General features: G+C 47.3%; 1 protein-coding gene and 3 non-coding genes across 4 annotated transcripts in view; 3 read left to right on the forward strand and 1 right to left on the reverse strand.

Annotated features, from left to right (window-relative positions):
- Positions 1–21,600, reverse strand: part of LOC146172407 (zinc finger CCHC domain-containing protein 24-like) — a 224,113-nt gene that overhangs the window by 156,721 nt on the left and 45,792 nt on the right. The gene's annotated exons all lie outside the window — the stretch shown is intronic.
- On the forward strand, positions 2,158–2,230 carry TRNAR-ACG (transfer RNA arginine (anticodon ACG)). The gene has a single exon. It is a non-coding gene; the product is annotated as a tRNA-Arg (tRNA).
- On the forward strand, positions 7,854–7,926 carry TRNAR-ACG (transfer RNA arginine (anticodon ACG)). Its single transcript has one exon. It is a non-coding gene; the product is annotated as a tRNA-Arg (tRNA).
- On the forward strand, positions 8,188–8,260 carry TRNAR-ACG (transfer RNA arginine (anticodon ACG)). Its single transcript has one exon. It is a non-coding gene; the product is annotated as a tRNA-Arg (tRNA).

The following is a 21,600-nucleotide window of genomic DNA, read 5'->3' on the forward strand; positions in this document are numbered from 1 at the left end:
CGTCAATACGCGAGCTGCTAGAGCAAATTTCGTCGACAGCGCGGCTTATATCCGAAAGGTGTACAAAAGCGAACCTGATCCACAGGAATGGATAAATATACTTGACTAGTTGGTTGGCATGAAACGCTTTTAAGTCACATCTGTCAGCCGAAGGATTGGCGACACTTTTATCATTGATTTTGTGTTTTGTACTTGTCATAAGCCTGGTAATAAAAAAAAAACAGGACTGTGGCGCAAAGGACAACGCGTCTCACTAGGAATCAGAATATTCCATGGTTCGAATCCTGGCAGGCTCGCTTTCTTCCTTTTACAATTTCTGAGATGCTTTAAACTTTTGAGTGCATTACCGTAAGTGTTTGTGAAAAAAAGTGTGTAAGTATGTGATGTCCCTTCGTCTGACTCCCGTGACGCAAAGAATAACCGGGCTGATTACGAATCTGAATATTGCAGGTTCACATCCTGAGAGGATCAGTTTTTTCTGTCCGTTCCTTAGGTGCTATAAAATCAACGCTTGGATGGGTTACCAAATGCACTTCCTTTGTCGCGGGCCTGTGGCGCACCGACGACAGCACACGAATGCTGTCAGTGAGCTCTCCATTCACAATTATCCGTGTCGTGCAGTGAGGCAAGGCTGCTCCCTGTCACCCCTGCTGTTTGCGGCCTACCTCGAGCCTCTCTGCCGGTCTATCATAAACAATGAACGTATAACTGGTTTTATGCTACAGTCAGCACAGGTCAAAATACTGGCATATGCAGATGACATCGCTGTATTCTGTTCAAGCAGAGAAAGCATTCAAGAAGTTACTGTCCTTGTTGAAAAATTCTGCCGACAGACAGGCTGTGAAGTAAATTGGGAAAAAAGTGCCGGTTTCTGGCATGGAGACTGGGATGTTACGCCTGAATACTTTTCTCGTTTGCAATGGTCAAAATTGCCGACCCAGTATTTAGGCGTGCCGCTTGAATCGTACCAAGATCCCACCCCTTTCTGGGCTTGCCAAGCAGAGAGGGCGAGAGAGAAAGCTGATTCATGGCAGGGCAAGCCGTTGTCAATGTTCTCACGCGCTTATGTGTGCAATGTTTTCCTTGTGGCAAAGATATGGTACGTAATGAATGTGCTTTCGGCGACGCGTGTTAGCATTCAAAAAATTCATCGTGTCTTTGCCGTTTTCATGTGGGCATCAACATGGGAAAAGTACAGCAGAACCAACCTCTTTCTTCCTGTTAAGGCGGGGGGCTTGGGCCTTGTGCATCTCTTTTTGCGACAGGTTGTCTCGCGTTTTTTTTTTCCTTCGTGATCAAAACGACAAATTCTTGAGGACGGTCATGCAAGTACGACTGTGTAAAATGCTTCCAGAATACGTTGTCTGTTCTGGTGAGAATATGAGTGGCGCTTTAAAAGGGTACATGCGCGAAGTTGTCTTGTCTTTCAGAATGTTGCATGCACGTTTTTCAATGGAATACTTGAGCAAAGTGTGTAAGAAGAAGCTGTACAAAGATCTTCTGGATGTGACGATACCGTTGCCGATTTACCGTGCACCACACCGTGGAGGCCCCGGACAGGATGTCTTAAAGCGTGTGAAAAAGATGCCAGTTAGGCCTTCAGTTAAAATGTTCTTCTTTAAGCTACATTCCAACACATTACCTGTTAAAACCTGGTTACATGAAAGAGGCTTATTCGTTCCCTGGACAATAGACTGTCTCCTTTGCAAAAAACCAGAGACAATCTAGCACGTCTTTCTGGATTGCTGGGACCCAGTCTTTCACTGGGATGTTCTCCAGAAAACACTAAAGAAAGACCTTCCGTTAGATCCGTATGGCACACGGTTCCTTCCAGTCGAGAGGGAGGGTATTCCTTTGGATTTAGTCATGGTCTTGGGCCTCCACAGCCTGTGGAAAACAAGGATGCAAGTGCAACATGCAGATGTCAACACGCGTTCTGTACGCGAGAACTTTATCGAGAGTGTGCTGCTCCTTAGAGAAACGTACCGGGTGCTTTCTGATCCACCTGACTGGATCAGGGTGCTCGATGAACTGGCTGTCCTCAAGAAATTTTAAACCTTTCGTGACAGCCGAAGTCTGGTTGTTGCGAGTTTTACCATTATTGGGATTTTTTTTAATTGATGTGAACGCAAAACAGGCAATAAAGAAAAAAAAAGGGGGCCTGTGGCGCAACGGATAACGCGTCTGACTACGAATCAGAAGATTCCAGGTTCGAATCCTGGCAGGCTCGCTTTCTTCTTTTTTACAATTTCTGAGATGCTTTAAACTTTTGAGCGCGTTACCGTAAGTGTTTGTGAAAAAAAGGTAATGAAGACACACAAAAAAAGGCACTCCCTTCGTCTGATTCCTGTGACACAAAGAATAACCGGTCTGACTACGAATCAGAACATTGCAGGTTCGCATCCTGAGAGGATCACTTTTTTCTGTCCGTTCCTGAGGTGCTATAAAATCAAAACTTGGATGCGTTACCAAAAGCACTTCTTTTGTCTCGGGCCTGTGGCGCAACGGGGAGTGCACTTCCGGCCACCACTGTGAACGGACATGTCATGTGCTCCGTCGGAGCAGTGTTAGCGGCTCAGCCGAGCCACGGAAACAGGTTTGCTGCTGAAGATAACGACACCGGCTAGGAAGTTATGCGGCCCCACCTCCCAACAGGTCGTATTGTTTTTAATACCGTATTTTTGCACGGCAACATTCGAGCGCGGTCGTATAGGGTCGAGGACTACAAGGATGCACTGGCCAGTTTGGAATTGCTTCCCGAGGTTGTGGCCTTGGGAGCATTTCAAATGAATCATGTGTGGGCAGTCACGTTTAAGAACTCGGAAGCCGCGATGAAAGTGCTTGCTGCCGGGAGCCTGGCTGGAAGGAGCACCGGTGTCTCGTGATTGACCCCAACAAGCAAGAGGTTCGTGTTAAAGTGCACTGGGTTCTTCACAACGTGACTGATGAAGAACTGCATGCGGCCTTCCTTCCGTACGGCGAGGTGACCTAGCTGTTGAAGGAGCGCTGGCGTGTGCACGGCGTCACAGAAAAAGGGTCAACGACCCGTGTACTAAGCCTGAAGCTGAAATCCAACGTGACAGTTGAAGATATACCTCACCAACTGCGAATAGCCGGTAAACCTGCACTTTTGGTTGTAGCTGGGAGGCCCCCGCTCTGCCTCCGCTGCCAAGGGAAAGACCACATTCACCGCGACTGTCTGGTACCTCGGTGCTCGCGCTGTCGCCGGTTGGTCACGACGAAAGTGAGTGTGTACCTACCTACGCAAGCAAGACCGGACCAGGAAGGAATACCGATATGACTGAACACGTTCTGGACGAGGTGGAGGCTGAGGAAGCATGAAGGGCAGCTGGAGGCAAAGCAGCAACCATCGAGAAGAGCACGCAGCCTTCAAGTGTTGGGCCTAGTGGCACAGGTCCGGCCGAGACACCTCCAGTGCCGCAACACGTCTCCGAGGAAAAGACGAGCCAAGAAAAGCGGCCGCCTACTCTCAGAGCCCCTGATAGCACACTTGACGAACCTCACGTCGGACACTGCCCTAATGAGGTCTCATTGGAAAAAGCTGCTTTCTCAGCCACAAAACGCGTTTACCTCGAAACTGTGAAAGATGACTAACTGATGGAGCACCCGCGGAGGAGCCGCCCACCAAGGCGGTAATGACGCGACGGTCGCCCTTCAGGCCAAGACCAAATATTCCACCAGACATAAGACCTGCGGTAGAGGCGCCTGAATAGCGCTTCTACAGCTGTAATGCGCTGCCATCGGTTTCCGGATCAGCGTGCTATAGTGGAGACAATATACCATGGAAGGGAACTGTGAGCTTGACCGTCAATCTTTGGCCATTGACTGTGAAAGTGCGAGTGACCGTTGCGAGGCGGTGCGCTTTGTGGAGCTCCAACGCGCGGAACCCCCTTCAGCGCCACGGTACCCTGAGGTGAGCACTGCGCGAGCAGTGGGTGCCTTTAAAAATGAACAACAAAAGATTCAACTGCCACTACGCGTAGCCACGCTGAACGTGCGTGGACTGGTGGCGAGGAAGCGCCAGTGTCAGGTCAACCGCCTCTTTTTAGAAAATGAATTGGATATAATCGCATTACAAGAAACTAAGATTGAGAGCGAGGAACACACAGATCGCATGGTTGAAATTTTTCGGTCCCGATACATTGTCTGCGTATGTCACGCGGTTGGAAAGTCCGGAGGTTACGCGTTATTTTGGAGAAATAATCTTGGAATTGGGAACGAAACCATCGTCACATCCGAAGAGGGTCGGTTGCTGGTTGTCGATTTTACCCTTTCTGGATGCTCGTGGAGAGTGATTTGTGTGTATGCCCCTAACAATGACAAGGAACGTGTTAGTTTTTTTTTTTTTTTAAGTTCAGTGTTTTTGAACTGCGAGAGAAGCGTCGTTTTGATGGGTGGTTTCAACTGTGTTTGCATGCCAGAGGATTGAGTGCCGATCACCCCTGTGCGTGATCAGAGTGCGCAGTATCTCGATGCAATAATTCAAGAACACGACATGGAAGATCTGGGCTGGATGTTGTTTCAAGGTTCGCAGCCATGTTTTGCGCACTTCCAACGCGGTAGCAATGCAAGACTAAATAGAGTATGCGCAATCATAGGATTTGTGACAATGTGTTCCAAACATGAAGTGAAACATGTTTCTTTTAGCGATCACAGCCTTGTTATTGTAAGCTTTGGGAATAAACATAGTAGAACTCGTTTAAACTGGAAACTTTGGAAATTTAATGTTAATTTGCTGGAGGATGAAACCTTAGTTAAACAAATTATAGACTTAACCAATATGCCTTGCGTCGAATCAGCAAGCTGCGCAGGTAAGTGGGAAAATTTTAAGAACACAGTCAAGATGAAAGCGATGGAACGAGGAACTATCCTTCATCAAAGTGAAAAGAAACGAATCAAAGAATTGGAGAGCCAATTAGACTTTTTCAGGTAGAACGAAAGGAAGAAGATGGTTTGCACGGTATGAAGAACTGAACAAGGGTAAATGGGGTACGCCTCAGTTCGCAGATGAGCCAACGTTTCGACAAGTAGACTTGTCGAAACGTTGGCTCCTCTGCGAACTGAGGCGTACCCCATTAGACTTTTTGACATGTATGAAAACAGTAGTGCCCGGTATGCACATAATAGAAATCCGAGTAGTTAAAAGCCAGCTAGAAGCTCTGGAGGCAGATAAGTACTCAGCGGCTGTGATAAGGGCGCGCGCCCGAAAAGTGGGCGGGTGAAATGCCGAATAAGCGTGCATTGTGTGATGAAAGAAGATATGCAGCACAAAATAAGATCCGCTACCGCAACAGAATAACGACCGACCGCGAAGAAATCGAGCGAGCGTTTGTTAAGCATTACAAAGGACTGATAGGGAATGGCAGAAGTGCGAAGGGTAGTATGTGGGACGAATTTTTGCACCTCATGCCTCGATTAGACGAAGAAAAACGTGCTCGCTTAGAACAGCCTATTAGCTTAGAGGAAGTTCGGAAAGCTATTGAGGACCTGCCACTTGGGAAAACACTAGATGGGTTAGGCGCTGCTTTCTAAAACATATTCAGAGAAGTCAGCCCGCTGCTATACGATACGATTGCAGAAGCATACAATGTAAAACAAATGCCACCTTCCTTTTCTACTGCTCACGTTGTGCTTATCCCCAAAACAGGTGAGCGAGAAAAAATGCTGTCTGTGGGGGCTTATCACCCGATAGCCCTCACAAATGTCGACTATAAGATCTATATGAAGATTCTAGGCGAACGTTTACAGAGTGTCATCACGGATCTAGTTGGACCGCACCAAACGTGTGGAGTGAAAGAATATCTTTCTCTATGGTGAAAGGGCGTACCATCTGCACAAATGTGCCCTTCGCTCGAAGTATCCTTGAGTGCTGTGATGCCTTCGGTGTCAGAGTTGCAATGGTACAGCTAGACCTGTCGAAGGCGTTTGATCGCGTGGCGCACGATGTCCTGTACTCAGGTTTGGAACAGGTAAATGTGGGCAGTATAATACAAGACGAGCTTAAAATTGTTTACAGCAGCTGTACAGTTCAAATAGCATTAAGAACCTGTGTGAACCAATCCCTCTACGGTCCTCCGTACGGCAGGGATGCCCACTTTCATCATTGCTTTTTTCACTTTACCTTGAGTCCTTCTGTTTAAGTCTTATTAAAAACGACCGAATCAATGGCTTCAGGTTTCAGTCATCTAATGTTAAAATTCTTGCGTATGCAGACGACATTGCTGTATTCTGCAGTGACCGCGAGAGTGTTCAAGAAAGTGTTGACGTTTCCAAGCGGTTTTGCCAGCAAACTGGGGCTGAGATTAATTGGGAAAAGAGTGTGGGCTTTTGGCACGGAAGCTGGGGAATTACACCACTGTTGTTCGCGAACCTGCAGTGGACCAACATGCCATCGAACTACTTGGGTGTGCCTCTTAACAGAGCAACAGTATGCAACATTTTTTTTATTGCCAAAGTGTGGTGTGTTTTGCAGTTTCTGTCTATGTCGCGTGTAAATGTGCAAAACATGCATAGGGTGTTTGCTGTGTTTATTTGTAATTCAAGTTGGGAGAGGGTCAGAAGAACCAATTTGTTTCGAACAGTTCAAGATGGTGGTCTGGGTCTCACGCATTTGTTTGTCCGCCAGGTTGTGTCCCGTTTTATGTTTATGAGGGATCAGAAAGACCCCTTCCTGCGCTCAATGATGCAGGTGCATCTGAGCAGGGCCCTTCCTGATTTTATAGTGTCCACTGTGAGATCGTCAACTTGTGGCGCTAGAAGTTATTTGAAAGAAGTTATTGACTCGGTGCAATTTCTCAAGGTTCGGTTTTCGCAAGAGTATTTCAGCACTGTAAAGAGGAAAAAAACTGTACAAAGATCTTATAGACGTAATCATGCCAGTGCCTCTGTATCGTATAATAAACTCTGGAGGCCTAGGACAAGATTCTCTTAAAAGAATTAAAAGTATGCCAGTTAAAGCAAGTACAAAAACATTCTTTTTTCAAACTGCACACGGGTACCTTGCCGGTTAAGACATGGCTATCTGACAAAGGCATTTTTGTACCATGGACAACAAACTGCTTGCTATGCAAAAAGCCAGAAACCGTTGAACATGTGTTCATTGAATGTTGGGACCCGATCTTCTATTGGGGTTGTCTTGCAACGAACACTAAAAAAGGAACTACCCTTAACACCGATATGAATTCGCTATTTACCAACAGACAGAAATGACACAGGTGTCCTTTACGACATGATTATGATCCTCGGCCTCCATAGTTTATGGAAAACTCGAATGGCGGTACTGCAGATGTAAACGTCCGATCTACAAGGGAAAACTTTGTGGAAAGTGTATGTTATATACGTGATGTGTACCGGGTGCAGAAAGACCCACCAGCATGGGTGAGTGTGCTTGATGAATTATTTCAACTCAAGTCATTTTAACTTGTGAACGGCTGAAGCAGCCGGGGTGCTCTTACAATGTGTCGTGCTTGTCTCAATAAAAATGTATACAAAAAAAAGCCTCTGGCGCAACGGATAACGCGTCTCACTACGGATCAGAAGATTCCAGGTTCGAATCCTGGCAGGCTCGCTTTCTCCTTTTTTACAATTTCTGAGATGCTTTAAATTAAACTTTTGAGTGCGTTACCGTAAGTGTTTGTGAAAACAAGGTAATGAAGACAAAAAAAAAAAAGCACTCCCTTCGTCTGACTCTTGTGACGCAAAGAATAACCGGTCTGATTACGAATATGAACATTGCAGGTTCACATCCTGAGAGGATCACTTTTTTCTCTTCGTTCCTGAGGTGCTATGAAATCAACACTTGGATGTGTTACCAAAAGCGCTCCCTTTGTCTCGGGCCTGTGGCGCAACGGATAACGCGTCTCACTACGGATCAGAAGATTCCAGGTTCGAATCCTGGCAGGCTCGCTTTCTTCTTTTTTACAACTTCTGAGATGCTTTAAATTAAACTTTTGAGTGCGTTACCGTAAGTGTTTGTGAAAACAAGGTAATGAAGACAAAAAAAAGCACTCCCTTCGTCTGACTCTTGTGACGCAAAGAATAACCGGTCTGATTACGAATATGAACATTGCAGGTTCACATCCTGAGAGGATCACTTTTTTCTCTTCGTTCCTGAGGTGCTATGAAATCAACACTTGGATGTGTTACCAAAAGCGCTCCCTTTGTCTCGGGCCTGTGGCGCAACGGATAACGCGTCTGACTACGGATCAGAAGATTCCAGGTTCGAATCCTGGCAGGCTCGGTTTTTTTCTTTCTTTTTCTGCATATTCCTGAGGTGCTATAAGATGAACCCTTGGGTGCGTTACCAAAACCACTTCCTTCATCTCGGGCCTGTGGCGCAACGCAATTATAGTTTCAAATCCTGCAGGTTTGCTTCTTTTATTTCTTCGCCTCCTGTGGTGCAATAAAATGAAAGCGTTGGTGCGTTACCTCGCCCCTGTGACAAGATGAAAACTTTATAAGGATCTCGTCGATATTATGTGACCCGTGCCAGTGTACAGGCAGTGGCAGTGTACAGGGACCAGAGAGAGGCGTTTTAAAAGGGTTAAAAGAATGCTTGTTTGGGCTTAACATTCTACAAATACCTTTTCTTTTTTTCTTTTACTGCACAGCGGGACGCTTCCTTTAACACCATGGCTATAGCAACAGGGCATTTGTGTCCCCTAGAATGTTGACTGCACCATCTGCAGTAAGCCAAAATCAATCGAGTACATTTTTTCTTAAATGTTGGGCGCTGTGTTCTTATGAGACATCTTGCACAAAAATCTGAAAAAAAAAAAAAGTTTTCTTTAAGTCCTTTATTGTCATGCCATGCACCAGGAGATGTGCCGTTTGATCTGATCTTGTTGATTTACATGCACACCGTCTGGAAAACAAAGAGATGGCAGTCCGCAATGACGATATCAATGTCAGGCCCGCGAGAGAACATTTCATTGAGAACGTAATTCTATCCGTGAAGTTCAAGTCCCTACGCGAGCCTCCGGTGTGGCTGCCAGCCCTTGAACGGTTGGAGTTACTAAAGCGGTTTTAATCTCACTGCACGAAGTTACATGTGGCATTGATTTTATGCTTTGTAATACTTTTATTATTTCTTATTTATGAAATTGTGCTTTCTGATTTGTATTTATATTTGCTGTCACATGGCAATAAAGAAAAAAAAATTCAAAAGCACTCCCTTCGTCTTCTGCCTGTGGCGCCACAGATAATGTGAATTCCACTTCCGGCCACGCTAGCGAATGGGCGCGTTTACCATGTGCTCCAACGGAACAGTGTCAGCGGAAGTTTCTGGCCGCTATAACAGGGTTTCTGCTGCATCTAATGATGAATATTGAGCTGTTGTGCCTAGTCTGCCTTCAAAGCGTCTGGTTTTCAACACTGTTTTTAGGCGGATTTGAGAGCGCAGCCCAACGGTGCGGAAGACTTCGGGTATACGCTGGTCCGTTTGAGACGGTTACCCAAGGTTTCGGCCTCGGGGGCATATAAAATGAATCACGTTTGGGCAGTCACGTTCAGGTGTGCTGACGGTGCAAAGAGGCTGCTCGAGAATACCGAAGTACAAGTGAAGAGCCATCGGTGCAAACTCATCGATCCGTCGAATCAGGACATTCGTTCAATTCGCTGGCTGCTCCCCTCCCGTATACCCGACGACGACGTGCGGGCAGCATCGCTCGCCTACGGAACACCGACTGAAATGGTCAAGGAACGCTGTAAGGCTAGCGGTGTCTCTGACAAGGGTTTGACAACGCAAACTGTAACGCTGAAACTCAAGGCTGCGGTTACATCGGAGGAAATTCCGCATCAGCTGAGAATTGCTAGTGAGCTGCCCTTGTGGTCGTGCCGGGCTAAGGTACCAGTCTGCGCTGCCAGAGCACCCGTCATATTCTTCGTGACTGCAAGGTACCGTGCTGCGTGCTGTGCGTCGTTTTGGTTACGACGAGACGGAGGGCGTGCGCCCCTACGGCAGTGTCCTGGACCCGTGGGGAGCGACGATAACTAGGAACTCCTAATGGACAAAGCTGACCCTGAAGCACAGCGATGATAGATGCTGGTGTCTTTCAGGACGAAAAAGTGTCTGCCGACCGCACCTCAAGGAACACAGACACAACGAGACGTGAAACTGCAAAGAAGACACACCTGCTTTAATAGAAGACCTGGCTACGCCAGCCCTAGCGCAAGAAAAGGACGACCGCACTGGTCGTCGGTGGAAAGCGTCAATGAGGAGCAGGAGAGCATGGACGCCTCCAAGGGAGGCGCCGCCGTCTCGACGACTAAACGCTTTCTACGAAATCGTCGAGGCGGAGAGAGCATCTGTCAGACTGTCGAAGAACCACCTACAAAAGCAGTTTTCGTGCGTCGGGCGACGTTACGCCTTACGCCGAACATCGCTTTGGAGCGGAGGACGACGGAGAAGACAATGCCGGGTTCGTATACTGGTAAACGGAGGCACATGCCAAGCGTTAGTTGGCGCCTCACGGGGACCTGTGACCCTAGGTAACCACCGCACTCTGTCTTTTTTCATGCTATAATGATGATGCCAGAGAGGTCCTTGCGATTTGTCGCAGTCATTATTTTAGGGCTTACAGCGAAGAGATAACAACAATTATATAGATTGGCACTGGAAGAAGATCTATACATTCTTGCCGTACAGGAGACGAAAATCGAAGGTGATGCTGAGACCGAGAGCATGGTGCTCCCTTTCACGCCAAGGAACTACGCGTGCTGTCGGAAGATGCGCGGGCTGTGTACTTTTTTTTTTTTTTTGAAACATTGGGGGCTTGAAATCCAGGCCGTATGGACGAACATGTCGGGACGCATTTTTGTATGTAATTTTGCTTTTCGTTTAGTATAGTGGCGAGTGGCACGCTTGTATGCTCCGGATGTACCCGATGAAAGACTACAGTTTTTTGAGTCTCAAAAATTTTGAGTGCTGACCGAAAACTTGTACTGATCGAATACTTTAATTTAGTGCTATCGGCGCGTGATAAAGCGAATGATACGCTTCACAGAGACACCAGCACGGCCGAGTTGAGCAAAGTAGCAAAGTAATTAACGAATTTGGGTTCGAAGACGTGGTGGAATTCGTGGGAAACGAGCAGTGTGTTCGCTTCACGTATTTTGGAGCCGCAACCACGCCAGAATACATAGGATATAAGTGTCCGTCGAACTGATTTTGTTTCGTCGAGAGTACTAAGTGAAGTCTGTTTCAGTCAGCGACCATTGTCTAGTAATGTTTGAGATTAGAAATAAATCAAAAATAAAATTTCGCATGGGAACCGTAGAAATTCAAAGCGAAGATTCATTCTTGCAGAGAACAGGTGTCAGCTATATGCTTGAAAAAAAAAAAAATTAAGAACGACGCAACCATAGCGATATGCGAATGGGAAATAACAAAGATTAAGGCATTAGAACGTGCCATTGCCATAACACCTGAGAAGAATAAGTATGAGACAAACTTGCGCAACACTAGCAAATGCTAGTAAATGAAGAAAACATATCTCGTGGCACATTCAAGGTCTACATATGTGAACCAAAACAAAAGATAGAGCAGATAGGCATCGAACGTTATCACGAGGCACTTGTTTGAGCAAGAGCAGATTGATAATCGGTGCGGCCCCAACTAAAGGAGGCCTGGCAACAGAACACAGATGGGCCAGCCAGTAGATACGTTATTTCCAAAATTGACCAGGACGGTGTTATAGCGAAGGAAAAAAGTTATATCGAGAATATTTTCCCTTTTTTCTGTAAAGCCCTATTTGTGCTGAGCAGGTTCGACTCAAATAGTTTCAAGGCAGAATTCCTGAATTTGATGCCCGAAACTGATTACAGCCGATGAAATAGAATTGGCAATTGATGACTTAACGCAGGAAAAATCGTCGGGGCCAGATGGATTAAGCGCCGATTTTTATAACGTCTTTAAGCATGAACCAGCACCTTATGAACGTAAGCATCTGTCACCTTCTTTCCTGTTCACTCATACTGTTGTGGTCACCAACACAGATGATCGAGTCGCATTATTGCAAGTAACGGCCTATCCTTAACCAAAGCTGACTATAAGATACATACAGGGTGTCCAAGCTATCTTTAGCCAAGGGTTAAAAAATTAAACATTTGAGGTAGGCCAGAGAAACCACCTGTGTACAGCTGCCAGCCATCTGGCGCACCACAAGCAATTTTTGGTCTTGCAATTAACTAACCAGTAATTAAAATATTTTTTTTAATTCACTAGCTATTGCCTTTACACAATAAGTTTGATTTGCAAAGTTGGAGAACACCTTCCGAAACCCCAATTCCATTTATTTCCGATAAAGAAAGCCTCACGTGTATCGTTTTTCGAAGCTCGAAAGAAATCCCTCGAAATACAAAAAGTATCATGTGACTAACGCATTCGGGCGCCACGATTGTGTTGCTCTCACTCGTGGCCCGACTGAGCGAAATTAGCTGCGGCCGTGGCTCGACAGCCCGTTCCCAGCGGCAGGCTGATATGTTGGCGATGGTTGCAGCCTGCGCGGGGAGCCACGCGGGGAGCGACTTGCATCGTCACGTGCGCCGACTGCGTGAAGCGGGTGAAGAACCACCGCGAACATATCGGCCTGCCGTTGCAACGGGTTCGTGGAGCCCTTCATTCATTCATAACCTTTATTCATGAGGATTACCTGAGGCGTAGAGGCGAAGGGGGTGGGTTATGTGAGGTTGAGGGCGCCAGACTCCGACATGAGGTCTAGCAGGGCACTAAGCTTGCGCTTGGCGTTGGTATTGGGGGCTGTCCAGTCTTCGAAGTCTGAATGTGGTGAGCAGATGTGTAGCGGGCGCAGAGGCTAGCCGTTCCAAGACAGGTACAGATCAAGTGCTGCAGGTCAACGGAGTCAGTAGGGCAGCTGGGGCAGCTGATCGTGGTTCGGCGCCATTGATTCAGGATGTCCAGGGTGTACGCTGCACCGGCTCGCGCCTTGTGAGTTTGAACTTGGGCAGGACGAGAGAGGCCGGAAGGGATCGGATGAGTAATATCGGGAACACGGTCCCGCAACAAACCCCTCCGCTCGTGTTTAAGCCGCTTGATGACAGAGTCCGGTATGATGAAGGAAACAGGAGAACAGTAAGGGTGGACCGAGTTGGACGGGACCACATCAAGGCTATGCCGGCGGTCTTCCTCTAGCTGTGCGCCAGCGGCCTCGTGGGCCGTTCTGTTCCCAGTTCCTTGTGCGTGATGTCCAGGTGTCTAATGAATCCGTACCGAGACATGTGAGGTCTTTCGCAGGTAGCGGCAGTGCTGTTTGATGCGGTGTTGTACTGAGGTCTTGTAAGAACGGCTTTCAGTTTTTTTTTTATAGCCTCTTAACTGTCGGTGTAGATGTGGATGAAACGATCTGTTCCTTTGGTGCAGTGTTAAAGGGCCTCGTCGATGGCCGTTAACTCGAGTTCAGTTGAGGACCAGCACCTGCGACCACTGTGGCTAGTAGCGTGCAGCTGTGAACCCTCCTGGTAGTAGGCGGTGGTTGCAAACGTGATGCCGGTGTGATCGTCATGATATAGGACGGCGTCGGTATAAATGCGGAGACCGATGTGCTGGTCTTGTGTATCAATTATGTGGCGTTCTCGGTGGTCCCTTTCTGGTCCTTTGGTGTTGGTTGGAAGGGGTTTTGGATCCGTTACCAGTGTTTCTGTCCATGGTGCTTTAAGGTGGTACAATATGGGCAAGTGAAGGTTTGCTTCGTCAAATATTCGAGTGAAAAGGCAATGCCCGTTGGGTGTGTGTCGCAGGTGAGTTTCATGATTGGCTCGATGAGTAGCAATTAGTGCATCCATTGGTGGGAATTGAGCGAACATGTGAAGCTCTGTGATGCGCGTGTGTACGGGTAAACCAGTTATAACCCTCAAGGCAGAGTTAAAAAGTAAGCCAAGTGTCTTGTAATTGGCTGCGGTCAAGTCAAAGTAAGGGGCACCGAAGCGTCTTAGCGAGCAGAATAGCGACGGTGAGGCGACGCGCTACCTTCGTCCCTGCGCCCCCCCTCATGCTGCTGAGCCGTTTGATTAAGTGGAGCGTTTGCTTCCATTTAGATTTTAGCTGTTGGATCCAATCCTTAGCGGTACCATGTTTATTGATGGGAACGCCAAGTATCCGGAGATGACTTTCCGGGGGCTCTTCGATGCTTTGACCGCCGTAGTGAAGGTTGACGTCCACGCCGCCAGGCGGTGGGTGTATGACCAGAAATTTTGTTTTTTCCGGGGCTAGATGCATGCCTCTAGAATGAAGTTCAATGTCGATTGTATCTAGTGCTAGTTGCAGCGTCTCCGTTTGTTCTCGAGCCATATTACGGTACATGGTCCAGAGCGTGATGTCGTCCGCGTATATTGTGAACCATAGGCCATCGATTTTGTCTAGTTGCCATGCTATTTTCGCCATGATGATGTCAAATAACGTGGGGAAATGTCTGAGCCTTGAGGCACATCCATGCGGTTTTTATGTTGTGCCGTGTGGTTGTTATCGATTTGAATTTCATAGGTTCTGTTACTCCTGTTTCGTGGAGCCAAGGCCGCAGCTGATTCGTTCACTGAAAGCCGGGCTGATAGCAGCACAATCGTGGCGCACTAATGCGCCAGTCACGTGATTTTTTTTTTTCGTGGCTTTCTTTAGGGCCTGGAAAAAAGATACACGTTAGGCTTTTTTTATCGGAAATAGATGGAATGGGGGTTTTACAAGATGCTCAACAAATCTGCAAATCACATCTGTTATCTAAAGGCAAGAGTTAGTAAATTAGAAAAATTATCTTAGTTACTAATAACTTAATTACAAAACAAAAAAATGCCTGTGGTGCGCCAGATAGCTGCCAGCTGTACACAGCTGGTTTCTCCGGCCTATCTCAAATGTTTTATTTTTTAAACCTTGGCTGAAGTTAGCTTGAATACCCTGTATATAATGTAACATAGATACGAGCACACAGAGAGTGGATGTATTAGCAAATATTTACAAAGAGGTAGCTGATGACAGACGAACAACTTCAGGCCAGCGGCGCCCAGCACGAACCACCGACACTTCGTCGTCCTCGCGTTCCCAACATTTCAGACGCGAGCACAGCACTTAGTCCTCGTCGTCCCTTGACATAACTCCCGGCGGCGAAAGCACCGTCCAGGTGCTAAGTAGAATAATACGGATCAGGTGCATGCACGACTTGAGGCGAACTACGTGAACAACGTCGGTCGCAGGGCGGGTGGATGACGTCGGAGAATCGAGGGGGGCAACCTCATATGTCACATCGGTCCCCTCACGGAGTACACGACAAGGGCCTTTGTACTGACGAAGGAGTTTTTACAGAGAGATCGACACGCCGAGAAGGAGACCAAAAGAGAACGAGTGATCCTGGGGCATAGTGCACAGGGCGATGCCGGTGGTCGTAAACAGACTTCTGGTAGGTCTGGGAGGCGGTGAGACGGTCGCGGGCGATTTCGCAAGCCATAGTTGCTTGGGCGATGGCGTCACGTGCGTACTCCGCGGACGACTCCAAAGATGGCGGCATCAGTGTACCCAATGGCAATGCGGGATGTCGGCCAAATAGGAGCTAGAAAGGCGATTAGCCTATGGTGTCATGCGCGACGAATTATAAGCAAATGTTACATAGGGCAAGGCAATGTCCCAATCACGATGGTCGGGTGCGACGTACATAGATAGCATGCCAGTGAGGGTCCTGTTCAGCCGCTCGGTAAGCCCGTTCGTTCGTGGAGCAGGACTGAAGTATGTCGTCACCTACCCGGGACAAAAAGTGGCGGCCGCGGTCCGTCAGCAATTGGCGTGGAGCACCATGGTGAAGGATGACATTTTGTAACAGGAAATCGGCGACATCGGTGGCGCAACTGGTTGGTAATGGATGCGTGATGGCATATCGGGTGGCGTAGTCAGTCGCAACAGTGATCTAGCGGTTGCGAGAACTGGACGTCGGAAAAGGTCGGAGGAGGTCTAGTCCTACACGATGGAAGGATTCGAGGGGTGCGTCGATAGGCTGCAGAAGACCGGCAGGCAATGTGGATGGGCGCTTCCTGCGTTGACAGAGGTCACAGTTGGCAACGTAACGCCGAACACTACAATATAGACCGGGCCAAAATAAGCGGCGTCGGACCCGATCGTACGTTCGTGAGAAACCGCGGTGACCCGCGGTGGGCAGGTCATGTGGTTCCCTGAGGGCAGAGGAGCGAAGACGCTGGGGAATGACGAGCAGAAGCGGAGGTCCATCAGGGCGAAGGTTGCGGCGGTACAGGATGTCATTCCGAAGAACAAAGTTGAAGTGTAGGGTCCCTCCGACAATAAAATGAGCGAGACCTCCCAAATCACGTGACCACGCATGGTGAATTTTCGAGAGCGCACACAATACCCTGCCCACCTAAATAACGGAACAATAGACGAACTGCTCTATTCTCACGTCAGTTTATCACGTAATGAGTTACCGCTTATGTCTTACGACGACGACACCAATAAATCCAAGAAACGCTCCCTATTTTTCTGAAAGGCTCCCCATTTTCTGCCCAGAACAAGGGCAAAAACGTGACAGTTGTTTAAGCGCACTGTAAACAAGCTGGTTTCTCAGCTCCGACAGAAACGTGGTCTTAGTGGTGGTCCGCGTGATTCCAAAACAAACGGCACCGCAGTCGAGCCTTGCTTCTGGTTGGGCCCTTTCGTCCGCTACACAGAGCGTGCACCTGGTTTATTTTATCCGCCGCAGTAAATGATAGCAAGACGAATGCTTCAAACATCAGCATCGGAAAGTATTTTCTAAATAAATATATTTTAGATCCAAGTCGGCAAGTAGCAATTGCCTCTCCTGGCTCATCATCAGCATCATCTTGATCAGCCTGACTATACCCACTGCAGGGCGAAGGCTTCTCCCATGTTCCCCCAACGTTACCGGTCCTTGCTAGCTGCATTTACTTGACCCATGCGACTTTTTAACCTCATCCGCACACCTGACTTTCTATCGGCCCCTGATACGCTTTCCTTCCCTTGGTAATCAATTCGTTATCATTTTCGACTCCCAGTTATCCTCTCTTCACACTACATGCCCTGCCCATGCCCATTTCTTCTTCTTGATTTCCACCAGAATGTTCTGCTTCTGACATGTGACGCAAAAATAAGGTGATCAGATTAACACAAGCTTCACGAAACTGATGTTTCCTTTCACGAGTGCATTGTCCGGCGTACAAAGCGTACGACGAAAAGCAGTGACTTTTCGTTTCCTGTTAAGGTCATTCACCATTCTACAAAAAAAAAAAAGGAATTGCAGCATACTAGCACATAGGAGCTAACTTGTCTAACTCATCTTGTTCGGATATTTTGCAAATATAAATTACTGTAGAGCACTTTATCCATGCAGGCTTTATCCCTTTTGTGACTGCACATTCACTTGCGGCGCCTGCAGGCATTTGCATGACGCGTTATTTCCTTCCTTGCAAATCTCTCGGAGACAGCAGATTTGCGCGGAGGTGCGCTTTAACAACAGGCACTGGATGCACAGAGCTAGGTGTCAGTTATACGGTCTCACGTGCATAACTTGCCGACACAACACTCGAGAAAAAAAAGGACTTCATGACCGGCTGGAGCCTGGATCCCACCTGTCTGTCTTAAGTGCACGATGCCAAGAGCGAATGTTGGATAGAAGCAGTAGATGTTTGGTTGTTGTCGATTCACCAGAAGCGTTTCCTAGAAGTTGCTATCGAACATTGACCAACCTTATAATGAGACGGGCCCGAAAAAAAAAATTTAGATTAATATTTTACTCGCGAGTTGTACCTCGTGATGTGTTCTGCAGCGAAATGCTATATGCTACCGCCGTTTGCGATAGCACAACCAGTCAGAGACCAGCACCAGCAATAATTTTCTATTTTGTATAAGGGGACATCAGCGCGTAGAGGCTAATGATATGAATATATCGATAATGCTATCGATAAGTCAGTCACTACTGAATTATCGGTGGTAAGAAAAAAAAAACAAACAAGAAACTATTCCTAGCTTAAGATCACGCAAAGTGGCACGCATTTTCGTTGAAGCATAGACTTCGCGGCGTTCTCCCGCGTAGACCGAACTCGTGGCATGTAGACTAGTGGTAATGACGAAAGGGTTCTCCGTTGTAAATAATGCTTTGAAATAGTTTAGTGGGCTGCAGATATAGCAGTAACCGAATAACGCAATTAAATCACCGTAACCTAGTAACTTTTTTTTCTATCTTTTATTTTATGCATTACTTTTCTGTCTTAGTCGTTTTGTAAAGTAATCAATTAGTTTAGCGTGATAATTGATAATTACTTTAAATAATTTACAGTAATGTACATAGCTTTGCTAGTACACAGAAATTAATGCAATAAGTTTATGACCCTGTAATTGATAACTGTAAATAATTGCATAAGTGCAGTAATTAGGCACTAAAAGTAATTAATTACTTCCGAAATTACTTTTCTTTAACTTAACAGCTGCTCTTTTCATGGGAATAGCATTGCTCTCTTTTATGCCACGCAGGGCGGCTCAAAAGCAGCAACGACGCGTGGTAAGCCTAGGTCCACTTAACGGCAAGATTGCTAGCGCATGTCCCGAGCGGTTAACCCCGAGCTGCAAGATGGAAGAAGCAGCTTTGGCTCCCTTTGGGGTTGATTGCGCATGGGCTTCAAGATGTGTCGGGAGCACGAGCAGATCGGTACATAGGTTGCACTGGCGAAGGGCAAAGTGGCTCCGGTCACGCTCCTCGCTACGAGGAGGTGCAGGGAGGAGTGTGAAAACACTCACAACGCGAATGTTCCCGAAGGGAAGCTAATAGCACCGTCGAAGCAATAAATAACTTTCTTCGGGGACTTCGAAGTGGGTCGACAGCTCCGGCACCGAAGAGATAGGGTCGTTGCAATGTTCCTCTTGGACGCAGTGTAGACAACAGTTTTGTCTTTCTTTTCTTTTCCCTGTTATCATCGCGTCGTCTTACCTTTCACTGACCTTAATTGCGTGTGTTGTGGGGGGGAATATAGTGCGTAGGTTTGAACTGCCCACAGACAGAAGGAGCGCCGCGTATGTGTGGGTAGATATGTGTGTGCGTGCGGATCAATTAACGGAGATCGCTGCTTGTTCGAACAGCTCGAACTGGCTAGCTAAGGGATCGGCAAGCTGTTGCCAGATGGGCGGGTAGCAGCAAAGGAGAGACGCTGGCTTCAGGAAAGTCCGCCATTCTAGAAGGGACATCTGATCTTCCCACAGATATCCTTAGCAGGTACAGCCTATTAGCAAAGCAAGTGAGGCTTTCGTAACGGCCGCTGCTTTCCAAGAATTTCACTGGCTCCCGTTACCTGCTTAGTGCGAAGAAGGAAAGCCTATGAGCGCGCAACGATGAAGGGTCTGCTGGGTGAGGACCCTGCGGAAAAAACGACTACGATGGGACGATTCAAAGACAACGGAGCAGAACGGGCACGAGGGCCGCGTTAACAGGCAGACGTATAAGTTGTACCGCGATTGTGTATCGACATAAATTCTGCATTTGGAAATTAGTGAGTTGTTCGGCTACGTTGGGAGGAAAGAATTGAGAAGAGAGAAGAGCCTGTTTAACTAGTGAAACCGTTGGGTGCGCTGGAGTTCAGCGGGAAGGTCAAAGAATGCGTACTTCTTGTTTTGAGAGGGCGTCAGGTGTTCCTTTCACTCCACTTACTTCAGGAAAGGGGGGGGGGGGGGAGGGGGGGGGCTGTAGCTGTGTAAATTGAAAGGTGTGTCACACAACTCAGCGCACATATTCATTTTTTTTTTATTTTCTTATTACAGACTAGTTAGTGCGAGGCCTCAGCACCGGGTTGCTCTGAATCTCGAGGCACCACTGTGAAGAAGAAATCGCTGTAGTACCCACAGGTGATACCTGCGACGAATTCTTCAAACTCAGTTGGATGCGTCTACACAACGCACTGGACATTTAAGTTCGCCGCCAGATGAAAGCGACGTCAGAGATTTTACGATTCTATAATGGTACCCAGGTGTGACAAACGTTTTCGTTCTGGACATTGCGCTACCTTAATCTACGTCAGAATAGCGGATGTTCAACAAAGCAAAGCAAACGATGCAAAAAAATAAGCTTTGGTTCAATGGTATTACCGTCCCACTGTATCTGACCTGAGGCTATAGGGACATCGTAGTAGAGGGCTACAAACATTTCATCCTACTGGGGTCAATTTGACCTGCACTGACATACGTCGCACGGTACACAGGCGCCATGCTTTTCACCTCTCGAAAGGGAGCCGCCGCGGCTTGAATTCGATCCAGCGTCCCTGGTTTCAGCAGCCAACCTCCCTAACCAATGGGCCACCACGACGAGGGTAAAATGCGGCAAGCTGGAGTTTATCAAGGGGAACTTGCGCAAAAGTCGCTTTGCGCTCGTAGTGATTTATATAGAATGTGCAATCGCCAATCGATTCTCAGTCCGTGTTCGATGCCCGTCAGTTGCATATTGTGTTAATGCTGTGAGCTTGAGGAGACCAGACGGCGTATAGAAACTTCAGGTGGGTAGTTTGTTTGTAACTTCTTTTAGCAGATTTCAAACGAACGAGGATTTAAAGGGAAATAAGCGGCTGAGGGAAGTGGGGAAGGGGGATGGAGTTTAAGGAAACAAAAAGGCAGATAAAATTCCTGGAAATATTGCTTACTCAAGCGCTATCGATGTTTTATAACCTGCTTCTCACTGCGCGCACCACCACTTTGACATACGGCCATGCCAAGCGAGAGGCTGTCGGCATCACGAGAGAACTGAAACGTTAGCCGCATGGCTTAGTTATCGAGGGCAACCGTCAATTACAATAACGTAAAAGAAGAAAGAGACTTGACGACAGGAAGTTATTCTTACAATAACGTAAACGCACTTGGAGATACTACCTTAAGCATTAGGACAAATTTGTTAACAGCGCGCCTGCAAAACGAAACTGAGAAATCGCAACACCATCATGCGAAACTAAATTCGTGATTACAAGGTCAAGTTGACGACTGTCGAGAAGCCGTCCCTGATGTATTGGTTTGAACAAACGACCATTGTCCTGTCGCTTCTTCTTTTTCTTTTTTTTTTTTTTCGTGTGCTGTTTTTTTACCAGAACATGCTCCGGGGAGCGTCGTCTGCTTGCCTTGGGAAACAACGAAGTACACTGTGCAAACTTTCCAGCGAGAAGACACGTAAAACTGAACCCATCGGAACTGTGTCGACTTTCGCTTTTTCGTTTTATTACTTTAACGTGGCGGCATTAAGAAAAGTCAAAATAAGAGCTGCCGTTTCAGAAAGCACAAGTAACAGATGCATATCGCATAAGAAAGGAGCCAACATCCTTTGATGCAAAGGAAGGCATATGGGAATGTTTTCCCTTCTCTTATGTGTGTTGAATGCGAAGCATAAAGTAATTGTGGAATTGCCAGGACATACCCCGAAATTTTCTGCGCTCTACATCGCCCCCCCCCCCCCCCCCCCCCCCCCCCTTCCTCGCTACGCCACTGGCATCTGCAACCGGATTTTAAAGTCACTGAATTACCGGGCGTCTCCGTTACAAAGTTACGAATGCTTCGCCGGCACTTACAGACGTTGTTGTTAGCCTTTTAAT

The sequence above is a fragment of the Amblyomma maculatum genome, unplaced genomic scaffold (genome assembly GCF_055883805.1).
Source record: "Amblyomma maculatum isolate TAMU_Amacu unplaced genomic scaffold, ASM5588380v1 scaffold_13, whole genome shotgun sequence".
NCBI lineage: Eukaryota > Metazoa > Arthropoda > Arachnida > Ixodida > Ixodidae > Amblyomma > Amblyomma maculatum.